The 21477-nt window shown below is 47.8% G+C and overlaps 1 protein-coding gene across 2 annotated transcripts in view; it reads right to left on the bottom strand.

The window, feature by feature from the left end:
* FRMD4B (FERM domain containing 4B) overlaps positions 1-21477 on the bottom strand; it is a 126436-nt gene that overhangs the window by 92469 nt on the left and 12490 nt on the right. The window contains exon 1 of one of the 2 annotated variants that reach the window (XM_063412006.1): positions 668-887. The exons of the other annotated variant lie outside the window; for it this stretch is intronic. The gene's annotated coding sequence lies outside the window, so the exon portion shown is untranslated. Of the gene's footprint in view, positions 1-667; positions 888-21477 lie in introns of those variants that run through there. 2 annotated transcript variants of the gene reach the window in all.

The raw sequence follows: 21477 nt of genomic DNA, 5'->3' as shown, positions 1-21477 counted from the left end.
CTCATGTGCAATTATTTCAGGCAAATATTTCAGATCTCAAACAAAAGATGTGACCAAAGCACCAGGGAGCTCAGAATGAGCACACCCCAAGGGTGACCATTCCCAGGGGGAGCTCAGGGGGTGCCAAGCCCCAGTGCTGGGGGTGCAGAGCCCTCCCAGGGCTGCCCCATCTGCAGCTCCCTTGAGTTACTGCTGGACAGACCTGGCAGGCAACAGAGCAAACCCCACACTCCAGCTCAACCCAAACTCCTGCTGTTCTGCCTGCAGAGCAGCTGGTGGGGCTCTGTGCCCAGCAAGGGGAGCAGAGCCCTCGACAGCTGGAACAGCAAAACAAGAGTTTTGGGGCTGTGAGGTTCTGGTACAGGTTGCAGCACACAGCCCAAGCCAGGGCAGCATTCCTGCATGGTTCATCCTGCATCCCCTCAACATTCATGGCCATCATCATGTCCAAATGGATCCCACCAGCCAGCCCAGCACTGGGAACCACACCAGCAGCAGGTCTGCCACGAGCAACACCCATTGAGAACAAACTTGGTGTTCAGACTCTGAACACCCTTCCTGCTCTGTCACTGCTGATCCAAGCTCCAGGAGCACCTCCACCAACCACAGGGACATTCCCCCAGCTCCTAAGGTGCTAACTAACCCAGGTTCAACTACCTCCTCTCACCTGAGACTCGGGAGACAGGCACCTCCTGAAGGGAAAGCTGCTTGCACACCTCACCCTCTGCCCCACGCCATAGAACTCTCCTCGATCCCGACACTCCGCTCAGTCCCCCGAGCTGGGCTTGGCTCTTCTGCACCTTGTCCAGGGGGCTATTGCTGGCCAAAGGCTGCTGGCCACACAGCAGGGCGCTCAGGCTGCTGGCTGCAGGCAGGGGAACTCCTGCAGCACCGGGAGGAGCAGCCAAGCACCTCCCAGGGCAGCCGGGACAAGAGAGCGCCTGTCAGCAGGGAGAGCAGCCAGAGAACTGGTTCAGCCTGTTGCTGCCTCTGCCGAGGGCCAGCTCGGCACAGGAGGTGTGTAAGTCATGTGTTTGCTGCTGCCCCAGCTCGGGAAAAAACAACAAAACACAACAAAGAAACTAGTGGTTCTGTAGGATTTAAGGCTTTCACCTAACTGCTTTGAAAGAGGTTATTTGATGACTGAAATAAGGACAAAACAAGACTCAGAACTTCGATGCCAAAGTGGTAGCAAACTTCCTCCTCCCACTTTTTTTTTTTTTTACATATAAGCACCTTCTCTTCTACAGCCTTAATTTCATTGTTCAGTCAGGAATGGGGAGTCTTGTTTCCACTTTTCCCTCCAGCCCTATCTGTCACAGGCTGTAAGAAATCAAGACAAGAGCATCACTTTACAACCTGCCCTCATCTCCCATGGAAGGAAAGGAGAGGATCCATCAGTGCTTCAAAAAGATCCAGCTGATCTGGAAGTACAACCTGTTACACCCTTATAAATATCTCAACTCCCATGGTTGCAGGATTGAGTAGCTGCTTTGTTACCTAAGGGATGCACCACAACACACAGCAAGCAGCTGTGAGGCAGCACAGAGCCAAGGGAAAGGCTGACTCCAGCTGAGCCAGCCTGGCACAGGAGCCAGTGGCTCACCCGTGGCTGTGGGACTCCCCCTCAGTGCCACACAAACACAATCTCACTTCAGCTCTTCAAGAGAGCCCCAATGAGCTCAGATCTTGGGATGCTTTCTCTCATTTCTCCCAGTGAAATGGCTTCCTAGGGAGAAGTCATTGCACACCTCATTCTTCAGCATTGTTAGTGCCTGTGCTTTGCTGCATTTCAGCCCTCTAGCAGGGACCTGTTGCTGTTTGGGGAGAGATTCACTGTGCATCCCAGAGGTGTGTGTGAAACCAGCACCCCCAAAGGAGCCACTGCCCTGCCTACCGCATCCAGAACACTCCACCTGGAGATTGGGACATTCAGGATTTCAAACATCCTAAAGCATCTGTGCATGAGTGCACTTCTGGCCTGTTGTTGGACTGCTCTGCTGGGAGAAGCCTGATCAATTTATATTCACAGTTTCCAGCCTCTGCTCATCCTCTGTTTTATACACCATGTATGGATTTCATCCTTTTCATCATTTCACTCTTTTTGCAGTGTCTTTATGGGACACTACAAGGCAGAATATCTATTTTCCCTTGCAAAAATCTCATGCATCCTAAATGGAAACATTTTTTTCCAGATTTTTACCCACAGTCACACAGAACAACCTCCATGTCCCAGCCTGGAAGAGCAGACATGGATTAAGACCCTGGTGGCAGAGTGACCCACAGCACAGCCCCATGGTGACACTCCTGTGTTCCCAACCCAGCAGCCACTCCAGCTGCATGCCTTGCTTCAGTCCAGATGCAAACCCCTCCTTGCTTAGCATCTTTCAGGCTGATCTCTGCATAATCCTCCCCTCCATTAGGCTAATGAACGAAGTGTTTCCAAGGAGCAGAAATATACTTGTTACCAAATTACAGGAGTCAGGCTGAAGCAGATCCTTTAAACAAACCCATCCTGACTAAGCTCTTCTAACCCTGTTTACCCAATCTCCCTCCTGCAGCCCTTGGGGATCCCCAAAAAGCAGCAGCACTTTGCTGCTGCAGGACCGGTCTTTCCATGGCCCAGGGCACTGGGACTGTTTCAAGCCTGCCCTTATGCAAGGAATCCATCCAATTCCCCTCCTGGGTGAATTCTGCTGTGGCTCCCCTCCTGCATCCACACACCTGTGCTTAGAGAGGGCAGTTCCAGCATTAAAAACACCCAACGCTGCCAAAACCTCCTGCTCTCCCTGGCTTTCCTCCCTGGCAGCTGCAGCGTGCACTGCTTACAGCTTTGGGGGCCCTCATATGTAAAATTCAAGCCTGGGGGAGCTGCCCACACTGCTTGGGCAGCTCTGGCCCCCGAGGACTCCAGGGCTGCCACCCTCATCTCAAAAACTGCATTTTTAACCCCATAATCACAATGATGATGGTGGCAGCCAGCAGGACTGGCACTGGTTTCAGCCCTCCCCACAAATGTGCAGACCACGATTACTACAGTGTGCAAACAGCCAGAGAAACACAGGATAAAAAAAGCCCATCCTGAGTATTTCAGCCCTATGGACACGAAGCAAAACCTTTCTCATGGTGTGGCTGGCACAGAGAGATGCCAGCACACCGTGGTGCCCAGAGCCTGCCCCACGAACAGGGGGTGCCCACAAGGCACAGCAGCAAAGAAAATAAAACCCTTTATTAATCCTATTCTGTGTGTGTGGGGTGGCTCAGACAGGGGCTGGGACTCTCACAGGGACATTCCTTCTTCCCAGCACCTTGAGTGCTCAAATCCCCTCAGCAGCTCCAACACTGAACCCTGCTTTTGATGGTTTTCCCCACAAAAGTGCCAATATTTACTGAACAATGCAGGATTTTCAGCACAATTTGCCTCCACAACCCCAGGAGAAAGAGGCAGAGAGTTATTAAGCTACCTACAGAGGAGAAAAGCAGCAGTTTATGAAAAATCCCAGCAAGTCACACACACAAAGAAAAAAAGTGGGTCCCAGCCCACTGCTGCACTCAAAAGCCTCCCCACGATTTTATTTTATTTTATTACACAGATCCCACGTCCCCACAGACCCTTCCCACCTCCCGCCGTGGTGATGCTCTCCAGGAGAGGCAAAGCATCACTAGGCTGAGGAGAAAAGGATCAAAAACCGATCAAAAACCCATTAAAAACTTGGTGATGGAGGGCGGGGGTGGCCGAGCTCTGCTCCTGCAGGGATTTATCTCTTTCTTTATCCCGGGCAGAGGCTCACTAGAGGGCAGCCAGCACACGGCTCCAAAACCTCCCCAGCACTCAGCCCTGGAGACAACACAGAAACAGCGCAGTGCCAGCTCAGGAGGGACCCTGCTGGAACCCTGGAAAATTCAATTTTCAGGTTTTAGTACATAGTAATATACACGGGGTAAGATGGAAGGTTTAAGGCATTGACTAAGTCCTTCTTCTTCACCGCCTTCTTCATGGTTTTGGGTGGTTTTTCCTAATTGTGTGAGAAAGGTCCATGCTGTAGATCATGGGTTGCCAGTTATTGGCTTAAAAATATAAATAATATAGGCGGCATCCCGTTATCGGGTAATTAGCGCTCAAAAGACCATGGCAAGAGTTAGAGACAGTCCATCTTCCACCCTGTTAGCTAGAGCTCACAACTCATGAGACTGCTTTAGGTAAGAATTAATAAACATCTGAGTCCCAACATGAAAACTGTGTCTACTGTGCATTAATCCTGGATTTACAAAGAAATGAAGGTAAGAAACCCACAGGACAGTGCAATGAAGGAGAAATAAAACACTTTACTAACCCTATTCTGGGCATGTGGGGTGGCTCAGACAGGGGCTGGGACTCTCATAGGAACATTCTTTGCTCCCAGAGCCCTGAGTGCTCAAATCCCCTCAGCAGCTCCAACACTGAACCCTGCTTTTGATGGTTTTCCCCACAAAAGCACCAGTATTTACTGAACAATGCAAGATTTTCAGCAGAACCTCTAAATTTGCCTGCACAACCCCAGGAGAAAGAGGCAGAGAGTTATTAAGCTACCTACAGAGGGGAAACCCAGCAGTTCATGAAAAATCCCAGCAAGTCTCACACACACACACACAAACTCAATAACAACACAAAAAAACCCACATACACACAAAACCCAAACCAACCAACCAACAAAAAACACCAAAAAAAAATCCTAAAATACTACCAGACCCTAATTTTCTTTTCCTGCTTATACCAAATATAAATCAATGACCCAACACAGGAAAATTCTCCTTTCCCATGGGAATACCCTGGACCTCACTGGTGAATTCCTTCAATGCCAGAAGCAGTGAGATCAAACCCCAGTGCTGGGAGACCTGCTCTGCATTTCAGGTATTTACAGTAAATGTTTACCATGGTGTAACTGCCTTTGTATGGCAACAATACCTTATCCTTTTAGGAAATACCAGGGGAATAGGGATCTAAGGCAGATAGTGTAAGTTCTCACCAGGATTTAATAACCTCCCCTGGGACTGATCTGCTTAGATCAATAGTTAAACAGATCAAATATTCCCAGAGGATGCTTTTCTGTTATTTATGTGAGGGACCATTAACCTGATCCAGAATTTCCTGGAGCCTTTCCAGGCTGGGTCAGTCCCTCCACTGCCAAGAGATGGTTCTGGAGGGGCTTAACCCAGCACAGCCCCGTGGATGACCCCATCTCAGCAGGGACTGCCCTTCAGTCACTTCTGCTCCACATTTTAACCAACCAAATTCAGCTTTATTATAGATAAAAGTCTTCACAAATTCATCTCTGTTAGAAGAAAATTGCTCTCGGACTAGAAAGGAACATAATTTAAAATACACTGCCAGAAAGAACATTGGTTTTTTAAGAAGAGGACAATTTTCCTTTTTGTAAGTTGCTCTCAGCTCTTCAAGGCCATCACGGTCCCAGTTCCAAACGCAGACCCCAAATGTCAGATCCCAAATGTCTCCTTGCTTTAAGGAGTGAAACACACCATATCCAAGAACTCCCCTGGGAGAAATCAGCCCTGTCCACGGCCACCACATAATTAATGTTTTCCTGCTCTGTGTATTCTAAAAGCACACTGGCAAGCTGGAATTTGTTTCATACACATTTTTCCCTTAATCCACCTGAAGTCATGGCAAGATGACAGGACAGAGGTCACCCTTCACTCTGTTACTAGAAAGTGAGCCACAGTGGGAAAGAATCTGCAGGGCAGCACATGAAGTCACTGCCTGAGACACCTGCAGGAGCTTAGAAACTTGGACAGAATGAAGAATTAGCCCTTTTCCAGGATTTCTGAATATTATTACTCCTTTCCTTGAACAGGGATTTTCACTTATGGACACTTATGAATACATAAGAAATAAGAAAGCAAGATGGTTTCTATTAAAGACCATCCTAACTTTATAAGAAATGCTTATATGCCAAAATCTCATATTTGATTTCTTTTTATTTTATTCTCCAACTCCAGTAATTTAGCAGCACATATTGATTTTGAAAGACTGGGCAAAGCTAAATGAGCAGGATGAAGGGGCAGCCAGGAGTAACTATTGAGCCAGAGAAAGGACTGAAAAGAATAGGAAAAAAATAATATCACTTAATCAAAAAAGATTAAAGAGAGTTTCCCCCCTTTTGAATGGCAAACTTCCCATCAGATTAAAGAGACCACTTAAAACCAGAATGTCTTCCATCAGAAGCCTGGGTACAAAAGGGAAACCAGCTCATACTGTCCAGAGGCTCAAACATTGTTTCAGTTTATTCTAAAAAAGAAAAATATATAGAAAAAAAAGATGATGTATCTTTTCTTCTTCCTCAACTAAAATCATTTTCTGGCAGTGCTTTCCTGCCCAGTGCAGGAGCAGAGGCTCTGCTGGGACTGACACAGGGCTCATGACCTGCTGTGGAGGGAAAATCCCTCCCAGAGGGGCAGCTCCACAGGGGACACAGGGATCAGCCCCTTCACCTGCCCTCAGGGCACTCACACCAGCAAGAGGCTCAGGGCATTGTTTGAGGTGAATATTGAGTTTTCCATGTTCTGGGTGGGCTCTGGGAAAGCTCCCACCTTCCCAAAAGTGAGCTGCAGCACAGGGCTGGGGAAAAACCTCCCCCAGCCCTGGGGACAGGGGTACAACACAACTTCCCCCCTCCTGTAACACAGCACAAGCTGCACATCCTCTCCTTGAACAGAACTGTATTCTGCTACCTAAAACCAGGAGAAAAAGGAACTGTGTATGGGGACAGGATTAGTGTTCAAAATTAATTAATAGATAATGCCCCAACAAATGAGTTTCATCCCAGTTTATTCCCTCAGTCCCAGAGGGAGAACATCCTTCTTATCAGAGCAGCAGAGAAAGTGAGGACAAGCCTAATAAAAAGACAAGCTGTACTTCTGAGAGTTGTTATTTTTAACTAATTCTCACCCTTTTTGTTCCACGTTACTTTAATTAAATAGCTGAGATTGTGGTGAGAGCCCAATCTTGCACCAGCACTAATCTGCAGTGCCCTGCAAGGCAACGAGGGGCTTGGCTGGAGCTGCTGAGCAGTTTCTGGAGGCAGTTTTGATGCACAGCACAGTTGGGAGCCTGTGCCATATCACCTCAGGAGAGGGAAAAACCCTGTTCCTGCAGAGCTGTGACTGCTCAGGGTGTCAGGGGGTGTTACATTCTCCAGGTGATGCCTCCTAACCTGTACAGCAATGCTTAGGCTGACAACCCTTCATTCCTTCTGGTCCCTGACACCTCCAGAGGCAAAGGTTTGGTGATTTCTTTTGGGGCTTTGGTAGGGGCGTTTTTAGAGAAACTTTCAGATGTTTTGCCATCCAGCAGCACTCCTCTAACCAGAGCACTGCTCTGTTGTAGTTAAATAAAGGCTCAGGCTACACTCAAGATTAGATCTAGCAAAGACTCAGCAGGGACAAGCTAAAAGCCCATCAGACAAAGCCAGGGCCTGCCCCAGGACCAGGGACTGAGAGGATGGCAGTGGGGTCCCTCTCCAGCACACATATCATATATGTACCCTACAATAGGTCACTTTGCAGGGTACCATACCCAAAACTGGCAGCTTCTGGGGCAAAAGGAAGGGATTATTTTGGGAGAGGCATGCAGAGGCTCAGCTGGCAGCACGCTCCAAGCCCAGTCTCCCACAGCATCAGGCACTTCAGGATTAGAGGCACTCTCCCCTCCACACACAAATCCAATGAGTTCACTTCATCTCTGCACCAGCCAAATGCAGTCCCGTGGGTTTCCTGGTGTTTGCAATTTTCCACGGAGTAGGGCTGGCGAGTCTGCAGCCCTGACAGCCTGCAGGACCCTCTGCAGCACTGAGGGTCCCCCCCCGCCAGAGCTTTGGAGCAAGAGTCAGGGGGACCTTGCTGGAGAAATGAGCCTGAGCCTCCCCCCTGTGCCTTAGCTAAGGGGTCTCAGCTTAGAGACTTCTGTCTCCAGTTCGGGTTCTGATAAATGATGGGCAATAATCACTAATCGTGTAAGAGGAGACCTCGATGACAGCAGCAGTGAGTCATCCCCCTGGAGCATGAACCCCCAAAGCCTTTCACTCCCCCTTCCAGGATTTGATTCAAAACAGTCCCATCTATTTTAAAGCTCCTTATCTGTTTGCTTTAGCCTGCAGCTCACAAGTTTGCTCTTTTTCCTTAGGGAAAGGCCACGTACCAGCGTGGGCAGTGGGTTCAGGCAGCACTGAGGAATGAGTGGACCTGGCTTCTGTAATCTCTGCTCTGGGTGATCTCTGCACCCTGGATCACACTGCTGAGCTACTCTTTGCAAGTGCTGTCCTACACAGCTGCAGCTGAATTCAGCCTGGAGAAAACATCTATTCCCTTCACCACCTAGGAAAGTTTATTTTCCTTTAGTATGAACCATTACACATAATGCAACCTAGAAGAAGATGACAAGCAAAAAAAAAAAAAAAATGCACCTTTTAAATGCCTATTAAGTTTAAAATATTAGTTCCAAAATTTAAAAAAAAAAAAAAAAAAAAAAAAGCCAGCTGTTGGTTCTGCTCATTTTCTGGGATAGGTAAAGTAAAAGGATCTTGGAGGAATGCATTCAAAGCTAAAGCTGAAAGGGAAGGTGGCAGAGGAAGCAGCCCCCTCCAGCAGCGAATTACTCAACCCTATCACAAATGCAAATGTGGACAATCCTGTTAAACAGGCTCTAAGCAATTGAGTCTTGTAGTGAAGTTCACTGAAACTACAGGAATTTGCCCTCGAAACCTTCCTTCAAGTACCAATGTCTGCACTTAGAGATCACAGGAGGCATCTAATAGATAAAATTATCGACCTTTCCAAAGCTCACTTTAAGCTGCCTACAGGGAATCACATAATTATGGGATGAAAGATAAAGCTTTGTCTGGGATAAGACAGCATAAAGCAGTGAGAAATGCATTATACAGTTCTCATCATCTGGGCTTCTTTCCATCTGCCTTCTGAGGTTCCTATTTCCAGGATCTCCTCAGTCCCTGAGATTCACAAACTGACCAAAGGGAGAGCAGCACATGCAATTTCAACACTCCAAGAGTCTGCACTGTAAGATGTAAGAAAAGAAATCAAAAGCAAAGGGCCACCACCCTTTAAGAGCTGCAAACATCATGGAAATCATCATTCCCCATCATCTGTGCTCTGTCATTCCGTGATTACCAGGAAGGGCTGGAGTTGCAGCAGCATCTAAAAACACCATGGGCAGACAGTAAGGGAGTATAAAACCTCATTCTTAGGGCACAGAACAACCACTAAATGACAGGGGTTAGGGGAAAAGCTTCCTCCAAGGACTGGCTCGTCCATGGTTGCTCTGAATCAAGATGCAACTGTCAGCTGGCTCCTGTCCCTTAAAATTACTTCCATCTGCCTTCACCCAGCCAAGCTTCTGGCATAAACAAAACCCTTACAACCAAACATCCTCTCTCTCCACACCCCACTGTGCATTCCATTCTGGGAAGAGCAGATCCCATGCTGACCTACAGCTCTGCACACAAGCTTAAACACCCCTGGCCTGCTTTCTTTTGAAGAGAGTGGGGGCAGCTGTCTCCCAACAGAATCTTTCTTCCCATTGCAGGGGAGCAAGTAGAGGCTGGCTGCTCCCTGTGTCCTACCACCTTCACCAGGAGACAAAAGGACATAACCCACACCAAAATCTGCAGCAAAGATACCCAGCACCTAGCAAAGTCCCAGGCTTTTTCCATGTTGGACCTGCTTCCAGCCCATCCCATCTTCCTGTCACGCCCTGGGAGAGGGGAGCTTTGCCCACAAGACCTCCCAGTGCACCCCCAGGACTTGCTGTGTGTTTTGAAGCAGTCAATAGTCAGATTCAGAAGAACAGCATCCACTCTGCTCCAGGATGGCAGTGCTGGAGTGCTGGACCTGGCAGCTATTGGGCTGAGCACAGTGATTCTCAGCTTCAGTGCAAGAGACCACGTTAAACTTCTCATGGACCTCATTCCTTTCTACTAAAGGAACTGAAGCACAGACCTGACTGCACACAAAGAGCCAGTTCCAGAGCCTGGAGCACAGCTACATCCCAGCCTCACCCAGAGCTGCATCCCCTCTACAAACAGTTCACTGCACTGTCCTTAAGCACATTTAAAAAATAAATATTTTTATTTTTGCAGTAACCCTTCTTTTTCCTTTTTTTTTTTTTTTTCTTTTCTTACTGTATGCTCCAGTTGCTGTTGGAAAGCAGTTTCTGGTTCAGGCTCTAGGTCCATTTAACAATTCAACTAATAATTGTATTTTATTTCTCAGACTATTAGCATGTAATGGAGCAGCAGCAGCAGCCTTGGCTCCTGCTGTCTGGGAAGAGAGAGAATTTGTGCCAAGGGCTAAGTGCATTGCCTTGGGTCAGCTGGTCCCTCCAAATCCCAGAGTGCATTACCTTGGGAGTGGGAACTCACCCCACTCTGCTCTCAGCAGGAACTGGAGCTTCCAGTTGCTTTTCCAAAGATAAAGCTAAATTATCACTATTTTTCCTAGTATTTCTCCCCTTCTGAACTCCTCCCAAGTAACAGAAAGCTGCTTAAATGAGATGTGCACATTCACAGAACAAGTTAATTAATGGCCTCAGCCTAAATTGGTGAAACCAGCATGCCTTGAGCAATGATTTAGCACTTCAACATTCACAGCCAGACTTTCACCTCCCAAGTGGTCTTTAATCCCCTATATTAACATTTAGCTCCCTGCTGAGGGGCCTCCTCCAAAACTCAGCTCTTTGGGAGCTTGTTCTCAGGACAGGAGCATCCCAGGCTCCCACGGAGCTCAGGAGCTGGAGTGGGGCTGCAGGGCTGGGAGGGAAGCAGAGCAAAGGGTGAACATCTGCAACATCTGCCCAGCCCACGGCAACTGACAGAGAGTGTGCAAGAGATGAGCTCTTCAACCCCTGACAGACCAGCAAAGAGCCTCATTTTTGATGTACCAAAGCTCCTACAGAAGCAGGTTTAAAATTACAATTCCTTCCTGCTGAATGAATGTTCTGGTTCTGCTTCATCCTGCCAGCATCTTCTGTTGCAAGAAGTGTTTTCTTACATGAAACAAGAGAGCAAAGAGAGGAGGGCTGGGGAAGTAGAAAACACTTCTAGGAGCTGCACAGTTGTGTTTATCCAGCATGCTGAGGTTCTGGTTTGCAGCAATCACTGTTCCCAGGTATCTGCTGCACACTGGAGTGGACTGGTGGCTGCTCTGAACACCCAAGCAGGGTCAGTCCAGCCAGGGACAGCATCACTTCTGCCCAGGACAGGCTCCACAGAGCAGAGGTGACAAGGACAGAGAGGTTTGAAGAGCCTCTGCTGCAGGCTTTGCAGAGGCTGAGCCCAGGCTGGGCTCTTGGGCAGCAGGCAGAGAGAAAATCCAAGGAACTGGTGGAATCCTCATCCCTGGAAATGTTCAGAAAACATGTAGGTGTGGTGCTCAGGGATGTGGTTTAGTGGTGGAGCTGGCAGTGCTGGGTTAAAGGTGGGACTCTGGTCCTAGAGGGCTTTTCCAACCTCAGTGATTCTGGGATCAGATGCAGGGAGCAGGGGGAGGACTGGAGCACAGCCAGGTCCTGCTCAGCCCATGAGGGGTGAGCACCTTCCCCTCTTGCACAAGGCTTGGCTGATCCCTGAAGATGCAGAAACAGATGGGGAAGAAGAAAACCAGGGCTCTCCCCACTCACCCAGCCCCAGCCCATGTCCAGGAAGAGCAGAGCAGGCACCACCCCTGTTCTCTGCCCAGCTACAGCACAGCCCATCTTTGCTGGGCCAGGCAGGGGACATGGGGACAGCAAAGCCCAAGTGATGCAGCAGAGCATTTTGGCACCTCTGACCAAAGGCAGGCAGGGACAGAAGTTACAGAAACCTTCTCTAGTTCTTATCCAATTATGACATAATTCTTTCCTACCCCTAAAGGATTAAAGCAACAAAGAGGGAGCACAAAGGGAGAAGTGGGAGGACTGCAGCAGCATGAGGGAGATGAGAAACCAGGGGCTCCTGCCTTTGATGTTTGGATGATCACATCATTGCAATTACTGTGTCAAGGGCTCTGCAGTGTCACTGGTAAATAAATCATCCAAGGAAATTAACTGTGCAGGGAGCTTGCAGCACTAGTCACAGCAGGTAAAAATGAGAATGGGGAAGTCAAAGCATTTCAAACAGACGAAAAACTCCAAAATGCTTGGAAAACAAAGTAACATTTCAAATTATTTGTATAACAAATATAAAATCTGTGTAGGTGCCTGTACAGGGAAGATAGAGACTTTAGATTCATCTATTGTTCTTTGGGAAATCAAGCCATTATTTAATCAAGTGTAGTCTTATTGCAGACAGAGAGAGGATAAAGAACTCATTTGTCTTGTACAAGAAAGAATCTGGCACTTGATACCTGTCCTGGTATCACATTAAAAACTATGCAATACACTAATTATTCTCCTTCATCACAAAAAACACTGAAGTTCTCTCCTCCCCTCCCCTGCTGTCACAAGGAGGTGATCTGTGCCACAGCATGGTAACACAGAATTTCACACCCCACTCTATTTCAAGGATGAAAATTCCACCCCAAGCACTTGATGATGAGTTGATTTGAGTTCCCTGCTATGACTGATGCTCATTTCCCAGATGAATAAACAGATCCATGCTAAGATGTCTGCTCAAGATCACTGGTGCCAGAGCTCCCACCCCACTCAGCCCCAGCCCCTGACAGAAAACACCCCAAACCCCACTGAGCAAATTGAGCATTGCAAACACCACTGGCAGCACCTCAGAAGGGATGGGATGGAGCAGTAAAGCCTGACAGAGACATTCAGCCATTCTCTTTCCTCTCTGTGTCCTCTGCTCTCATTCAGTCTCTCCAGGCTCAGCCAAGTCCAATTTCTTCTCAGCTGTTTGCCCTAAGCTCCCCTCATCCTTCCCTCCATGCTCTCCCAGCCCAGAGGTGCAGCTCCAGAAATGCTTTCTAAATGCTTGTTTTGCAATTCAGAACATCCCTAAACTGCTCCATCAGCTCAGTATTTGCCTGTAATCCCCTTTGGATCCGAAATGTTTATACAGTATTACTTGCAAGATTTAACTCAAAGATAATTAATTCAGTTCTGTGATTTTTGGCTTCATTTTGATTTTAGAGCAGCAAAAGAAAACCTTAGCTTGAATCAAAGCACTTTCAAATCTGACAAACTGATTTACAGCCCTGAAGAGAACTTTTTTTTTAAATACAAGTTGGTTCCACTTTTACCCACCCCATTTTTGTTTAAACCCACCTACCGATGGTGGGAGCACAAATCTATAATCACATGCTTGATTGCTGTATCATGTTTATTTTAATCAGAACCCATCCCATTCCAGTTGCAAGTATTTAAAGCCCAGAGCTGGAGTGGGAGAGCAAATTAAAATGAGAAAAGCAGTGAAAGTGATGGCACCCACCACCATGAGCAGGCACAGCACGTGTCACTGCAGCCCACCCAGGGCAGGGGATGCACAGGATAAGAGGGAATGGCTTCAGAGGGCAGGGCTGGGTGGGATATTGGGAAAAAAATGCTTTATTGGGAGGGTGGGGAGGCCCTGGCACAGGCTGCCCAGAGAAGTTGTGGCTGCCCCATCCCCAAGGCCAGGTTGGATCACACTTGGAGCAGCCTGGGATAGTGGAAGGTGTCCCTGCTCATTGGAACCAGAGGATCTTTAATGTCCCTTCCAACCCAACCCACTCTATAACCACAAACCCACCATTTATTGGCTGAGGCCATTCACAACACACAACAGAAACATTTGAATTTGCTAATTGAGCTTCTGATCATTCAAGCCACGCTTTGCTGTCTCCAGCAGCATCAGTGAAAGTGCTCCAAGTCTGATAGCAGTCTTCAGCTACTGCCAGGCTGAAGCAGCTATCACTGCAGCCCCAGCCTCCTCCACTCCCCTGCGACCTTTTCACATGAAACCTGACACTGAAGTGACTTCTAAAGGGTCTCAAAGTGCCCCTCAGGAACAGCCACCAGCTAACATCACACCTTCCCTGCAAGAACTCTTTAAAATTGCTGCACTTCCAAGCATCTCTCAATTTCTCAGATGATGCAGCACCAGAGTTGTGAGTCTTCCCACCCACACGACCCCGTGTAACAGAGTGCTCCTAAAAAGTAATTTATCCTCAGAACAGAGTCAGGAGAACCTTGCCTGACAGAAGCCTTATTGCTTTCAAACTCAACACGAGTTACGTTTTCACAGCTCTAAGAAAACCTGACTTCAACTTAGTAATAGATCACAGATTGCTTTACAAACAATCAGCGGATCCTCACAGACCAAACCACAATGAAATAATGATCCAGTCAAGTCCAAAAGAGTCAAATGTACCCGACACAGGCAGAGGGAGGTGTTTCAGATGACTGCTGTCCTACTGGAAGCAGTGGGTGGGAAGTTGCTGGTGGGTTTCTCCAGCCCTTAGCCCAGGATGTGACACAAACCAAGCCCTTCCCCAGCTCTGCAGGGTGAGCACCCTGCACTGGAGCTGTGCCACACCAGCTGCAGGGCAGCTCAGCCTGAGGACCAGCACAGCAGACAAAGCACCCCAGCTGCAAAACACACTAAAAGCTCCAAACCCTGCAAATGGCCTTGGTCAGTCTTCCCCAATGGGACCACTTTTGCAGCAAAAAAAAAGGATTTATTATTTATAGCAGAAAAGAAGGTGGCTGACTGCAGCTGAGGATGCCACTTTGGATTTAGTAGATGTCTTGATATGGCACATTATGTAAACAACACCTACACACATGAGGCTCCTCTTGCCACAGTAAGAAGTTTTCCCTGTTTTTCCTAAGGAACAAAACCTCTCCTTTTAATTTCAATGGAATCAGGGTCTGGATTCAGAACTGTCTATGAGTTTTATGGGTGACAGCCAACTCTGGTTTTCTCCACCTGAAGTTCTCTGAGCTCTGTGGCCCACACTCCCCTGTTTGGCCACTTCCCAGTCAGTGAACATGACTTCAATTTTTCACACTGGGTGTCCTTGGATTTGCAGTCCCACACCATTTACAGTCAAGGGACACGAATTCAGGGCACACCCTGTGGCAGGGGATGGTTTGATGAAGCACTTTGTTGAATAGTTTAGAAAACTGGGCACCTCAAGCTCTCCAGGACTAGACATGAAAGTTCAAGCTGTTTATGTGCCATGGTGCTGTGCCTTGGCTGCTGTACTGCCTGTGGTGATATTTTTAACACCTTCTCTGCTGGGTGACCAAAAGCAACTCCCTGTTCCCTAGGGATGCCTGACCTCCAACAACACAGCTCAAAGTCTTTGGAAAGCTTGTAAAGTAAAGGCACAGAAAAAGAGAGAACATGAAAGCAAAAATTCAAATATAGCTTTAACTCATTAACTGCATGCCACAGTAAGGATAACACAAAGAGAATTGCAGTGCAGTGCTCCTGTGAGCACAATCTTTGGAAAGGGGATGCTCTGAGCTCAATCTTCATTTTCTGTCCTGAGTGGCTTCACAGAAATCAAACCAGCTACTCTGCACAGCCACAGTGAGGTAACTGCAGTCAGGCTCAGTACTTCCTCCCAAATATTTTAAATGTTTGCCCCAGTGAGAAATACAGCATATGAATTCAACATAGTGTTTATTCTATTCCTCTGCCAGAGGAAGAGAACCAAGAGAAGAGCTGGCTTCCTGTATTGCTTTTATGCATCACTGTCAGCAATTGCATGGTGAGACAAAGTCCTTTCAAGAAAGAAAAAACCCAAATGTCTATTCTGGGAAATTCTCATCCATCACATAGCATTAGAGATACTCAAGGGACTCTGGCTTTATGTGATTTAACATGGAGATTTACACCCCACCCCACCTCCTTATTTTAGTCTTTGGTGGCATTACGCTTTGAGGTTCAGTAGCTCCAAGTGGGGCTTCTATTTAAAACCATCTTTACTGCAGGAAATTCTGTTACACGACCTTTTTTGAAGAATATGATTTTAGGAAAAAAGTATCAGATGGTTTGCTGACTTCTGAGCATGCAGCTGCAGTGAGCACAAAGTACAAATGCTGCTGGTTTGACTCAGAAAAAGCCACCATCAAAAGTTTAGAAATACAGAACATCAAACTGTAGAGAGTAAAGAATAGTTTAAAATATTAAAAATCCACATCTACTGGTGAAGGAGCAGGGGGAAAAGACAGGCTTGACGTGTGGTAGCAAAAAGTGGGAAATTCCTCCTTTCAGCTGACGTGGGTCACATTAAAATACACACACACACATAATTACTCAGTTTTCCCCTGGGAACCCCAAATTCATGCCTGGTCTGTACAAGAGGACAACACAGCTGTGACAGAGAACAGACCTGTAATTATGTCTCTGTTGTGCCATCAACAAGCCCAGCATTTATGAACACAAATCCCCAGGGATGCAAATCCCTGGCAGGCGCAGCTGAACGCTCACACACGTCCTGCTGCTTGCAGCCTCACCTCCTCATGCATTTCATTTTGGGGTTGGTTGTTAGATGCCCACAAGCACCTATTAAATAGAAGCAGCCCTGGCAGAGCAGATCCCAGCCCTGCTGTCCCAATAAAGCAGGAACAGAGGCTGCAGCAGCGCTCGCTCCCCTGCGAGGCACACACGGACCCAGGAGCAAGGACCCTGCAGGAAATGGCACTTGCTCACCTTGGTGGCACACTGACACTTCGGTGGCACACACTGACACTTCGGTGGCACGCACTGACACTTCGGTGGCACGCACTGACACTTCGGTGGCACGCACTGACACTTCGGTGGCACGCACTGACACTTCGGTGGCACGCACTGACACTTCGGTGGCACGCACTGACACTTCGGTGGCACGCACTGACACTCCGGTGGCACACACTGACACTCCGGTGGCACACACTGACACTCCGGTGGCACACACTGACACTTCGGTGGCACACACTGACACTTCGGTGGCACACACTGACACTTCGGTGGCACACACTGACACTTCGGTGGCACACACTGACACTTCGGTGGCACTTGTTCCCCACTGTTTTCTCTACAGGTACAAAGTATGGAGCTGTTATGGTGGGAGAAGCAACATCTTCAGCAGTGTCTTCTAAACAAGGGATGTTTAAGGGACAGCCCAGGCAAACCAGTCCTCCAAAGGTCTCTTTGGAGGGGAAAACAAAAGCCCATCCCTTTGGGGGGTAGGAAAGTACAGCTGCCACAAGGAGCTGGAGACAGGGGCAGCAGCAAGTGAATGTCACCAAGTGTCCAAAGCAGGGGGGTTCCCATTGTCCCCAGGAGTTGTGTGGCAGCAGGAGTGGCCAACATCTGATGCCTGGCAAGTTGCTCACCCACCTGGGCCAGGCACCCACCCCCAGGGAAAAGGGACTGTCCTGAAATGTTAAATCACCAGGGCAGAGAGCCACAGACATCAGAAGACAGCATAAAAACAAGAAGTTTATTTTCTACAGCACCATCATATTCCTTATTTTCTGCCACGGTTACCTACCTATCTACCTGTGCAGGCAAAGGAACCCCATTACCAACAAATCAGAGCAGCAATGAGCTTTCTGTCCCAAAAAGCACATGCAGCCATTCAACAAAACACCCAGCTGCAACATTTCTCTCTGCCTAGATTCCTCACCCTATCCTAAGTGAAAGAAAAGGCTAAGAAATGCTTTTTTGGACATGCCCTGCAACATGCACAGACACTCCTGGGCCAAGGAGATGTCAGCAGAGGGCTGACCTGCTCTTCATGGGCAGAACACGTGCCACAAGCAGCCTCAAAAAACAAAACCCTTTTGGGAAAACCAGTGCTTGCTGCTCTTGCCTGCCAGCAGAATTATATCTTAGCAGTGTTGATTTCCATTGCACAGCTATAAACTTTCACATCCTGTAAATACACAGCTAGACATGAAAATATCAGCCCATTTTGTGCATCTTCTCTCTCTTCCCTTTACAGCCAGTGCCAGCACCATGGTAATTCAGATGCTGTGACCTGGGATTCCTTTCTGGCAAGTGCCCCCACTAATTTTAAATAAGGCAGGCTTGGCCTGAAACCAGCCTACAGAAGGTGGGTTTTCCTTTGTCTCAGCAATGTAGGAAGCAAAAGAGCTACAGAAAGAGCCAGAGATCACATCATGATGAGGATGAGGAGGTTGCAGGGGTAGAAGAGAGAAAAATTAATCTGAAAATACCTTGTGACTGTTTCCAAAACAGAGCTGTTAAAACAAGGAGGGGAAAGACATCTTGAGAGCAGAGAGTGTATGCAGCAAATGAAATAAATGGGAAGGTTTCCAGTGAGTGGCTCAGTGCAGAACAGCAGGGCCATTAAGGAAGCTGTATCCCCACAGCTGCACTCGCCATGCCCGGCAGCACCAGGATAATGTGGTCGTAACTCAGAGAAGCATCAGCAAACAGCAGTTTTCCTGCTCCCTGTATAATTTAGCAAAGGCACAGACACTGCTCTGTCATATTTCTCCTCCCTCAATGCAGCAGCATTACTTTTTCTGGGGTTATTTTGGTGCTGGTTTGGATTTTCTTTAAGGGAGTTCTCTGGATTAAGCAACCTTTTTATTTAAATAGAAGCCCAGGTTCATTGGTTCAGAGCAACCCTGAAAGCAACCCTGAAAGCCAGATAGCTCCAAATAGTGTCAGATTTCAGTAAGAGCTTGAATGAGAACACCTTGGCACACATCCCTGCACAGCAGCATCCATATGCCTTGAAAATTTATACTCCATTTAACACTACTGGGAGTTTAGTGGTCAGCTTTCAGAAACACAGGGACAGCAGAAGACAACAGTCTCCCTACACACAAGGCTGTGCCCACCAATACAACTACCTGCAAAAGTAGCTGGATTTGTGGGAATTCCTGGAGAGCAGCTGTGCAGTTATCCTGCTCACAGATGTGCTCCTGCACACCCATGTGTGCTGGGCACCTTCACCTCGGACACACCAACAGCAGGTCTTGGCCTCTCAAGAGAAATTGCTTTTAAAGCGAGGCAGTGAAAGATTTTGTTAGAAAGTTCAGGTTTAATCTTGGCTCAGGGCCTACTCTGACATCCCCTTTTGGAAGGAGAGGACTGAGATCAGCAGGTCTGCAGCTACAGAGCAGCCCTGGACAAGCACCTGCCTGTCAGCGCCCCACAGCCACGGGGATTCCTCCATCTCCTCTGCCCTTTGCATTCATTTCATGCAGCACCAACTCATCCAAACCTCCTTTACCACCCTGATCTGGGAGCTGCACCCATCCACGGCCAGGTGAGAGCTGGGATCCCCCAGAGGAGCCAGCCAGGGCTTGCCAGCCAGGTGAGAGCTCCTGCAGCCACTGGGGCAGGCCAGGTGCCCAAGCTCCTGCCAACACCCCTCCTCCAGGACCTGTCACCTCCCAGCTCATTCCTGGCAAGCAGGAGAGCTGCAGGAAGAACCAGCTCAAGCACAGCACTGCCTAACAATGGCCAAGTGAGCAGCGCAGGCTTTCATGCAGAGGCTGTCAGAACAAGGGGCCAAAATGGTTTACACTGCAGAGCTGTGCATGCATCTAATACACAGCCAGCTTTCTGTTAGCAAGTTTTCTTCTTTAAATGAATCCAAGATCCACCTGATGGGTTCCACCTTTTGTTGTTTTAAACCAGACCCTCCCTGCTCACAACAGGCTGAAACCCAAACAAACCTGCACAGCAAAAATGAGGAGGTACCCAAGGCTATTTTCTGGCAGTGGAGCCTCAAACCCTTGCACAGACAGGCAACTGTTTTCTGGGCAGACAGCTCAAACCAGCACCTCCCTACTCATGCAGAAGAGCTCCCCTTGCCTCCTCTGCATGCCCCAATTCCATCCTACTTGTGTGCACAGACAGGAGCCAAACTGGAAGATAAGAATACCCTGGCAGGGATATTGCCTGCTTTAGTTATTCAATAGCTCTGTGAGCCAACTAGGGCTTTGTTTGCTAAGCAATGACAGAGTATTCAAATTATGCTGATTAAAACCATTCAGTCAAGACATCATGCCTTTAGAAATACTGTTTGGTTTATGTTACAGCTATTTTTTTTTCCCCTCCCTGAATTCAGCAATTCAGATTGTTCCTCCAGCAAGCCAAACACACAGATGATTAAATTCTTGCACCTCCAAAGCATAAAGGCATGACAATATTTGGTCTTTTCCAGAGCAAGGTCTGAATAAATTGGAGTTTTACCAGGACTCAAAGCCACTTGGATACTTCTGGACACAAGCCAGTTTCTAACCAAGCTGAGAAAGAACTTCTTGGGAAAAACCATCCCAGCACACACAGAACTTTTGAAAAACAGCTCATGAAGGAGCTGGTGTTGCCAGGAGATTGGTATTAAACAACCCAATTTATTCAGGTAATTTCTACAGGCTTCACTTGAGACTTCAAATTTTGTATAAAGTTTTCATCACCTTCACAGTGGCAAAGCTGAAAGGGCATTTAACACAAGAATTTCATGGTAGTGAATAGCAGCACAGAGGCACTAAATCACAAACTTGTTAACCCTCCCAGGCAATTGTACCTGAGTTAAAGGCACTTGTTGCCTCTCATTCAAATAACCCCTGTGGTTTTATTGTCTGGGAAGAGGAGTACCTTGCTTTGGGACAGCAATTCCTTGGGAAGCAGCATCTCTGACTGTCCCACAGGTAAAGACACCCAGATCCATTCCCAACAAGGGATCTCTGCTCTTCCAAACCTCCCCTCCAGCCAGCCTTGGTTCCAGCAGGGTGTTGGATTAAGATAAAATCCCTAAATCCCATGCTGGCAATGTGCTGAGGGGACACATTTATCAATAGTCCTGAAGCAGAGCCAGGAGAGCAGCCCCTGAGCCAGAGCACAGCCCTCACTGAGGGAGAGCCCCCAACAAAAGCGTCTGTCAGGGCTTTTTTGGGGGGGAAGCAATGCCAGTTCAGTCCCAAACTAAGTAATTATCCACTGCTTTCTAACAGCTTCCCACTTTCTATCCCCCAGCTGGTTGCTAATAAGGGATGTGCAGCAATCCAGGACACAAGTCAGATAAAATATTTGTGGATTGACTGGCCTGGGACCTGTACAGCCATGACAGGCACATCCTGCCTGCACCAGAGCCTCTGACCAGCTCCGAGGGGAGTCCTGGAGACAGGAGGCAGAAAAGCCAAACAGGGGCAGGGTAAAGAGCTTCTGGAAATGTTTTGACAACATGAGACCCATCACACTCTTGTTTTACCTTTAACAAGTTTCTCTGAGTCAGCTCCCTCCCTTCAGCCCAGAGCAATCCTTACAGATTTTTTTTTTCCCTTAAACACAGCATTCCCTATAGGCTGGGAGCTAATTTATGGCAATTCATTATCCTGTTCTAACTCAGGCAGCAACAATTCATGCTGTAACTTTCTCAAATGAATTATTCTCAAAAACACTACCCCACCCCGGCAAAAAGTTAATTAAGGATCCTTTTACCTGCTCCCTGAAGATCACAGGGCTGATGCTGTCAGACAGGTTTGCTTTCTGTTATTACCAATTTCAGCAGGAATTCACCTCTCCT

This window comes from Prinia subflava, chromosome 14, assembly GCF_021018805.1.
Source record: "Prinia subflava isolate CZ2003 ecotype Zambia chromosome 14, Cam_Psub_1.2, whole genome shotgun sequence".
Classification (NCBI taxonomy): domain Eukaryota; kingdom Metazoa; phylum Chordata; class Aves; order Passeriformes; family Cisticolidae; genus Prinia; species Prinia subflava.
This window is presented reverse-complemented; position numbering and strand designations above follow the sequence as displayed.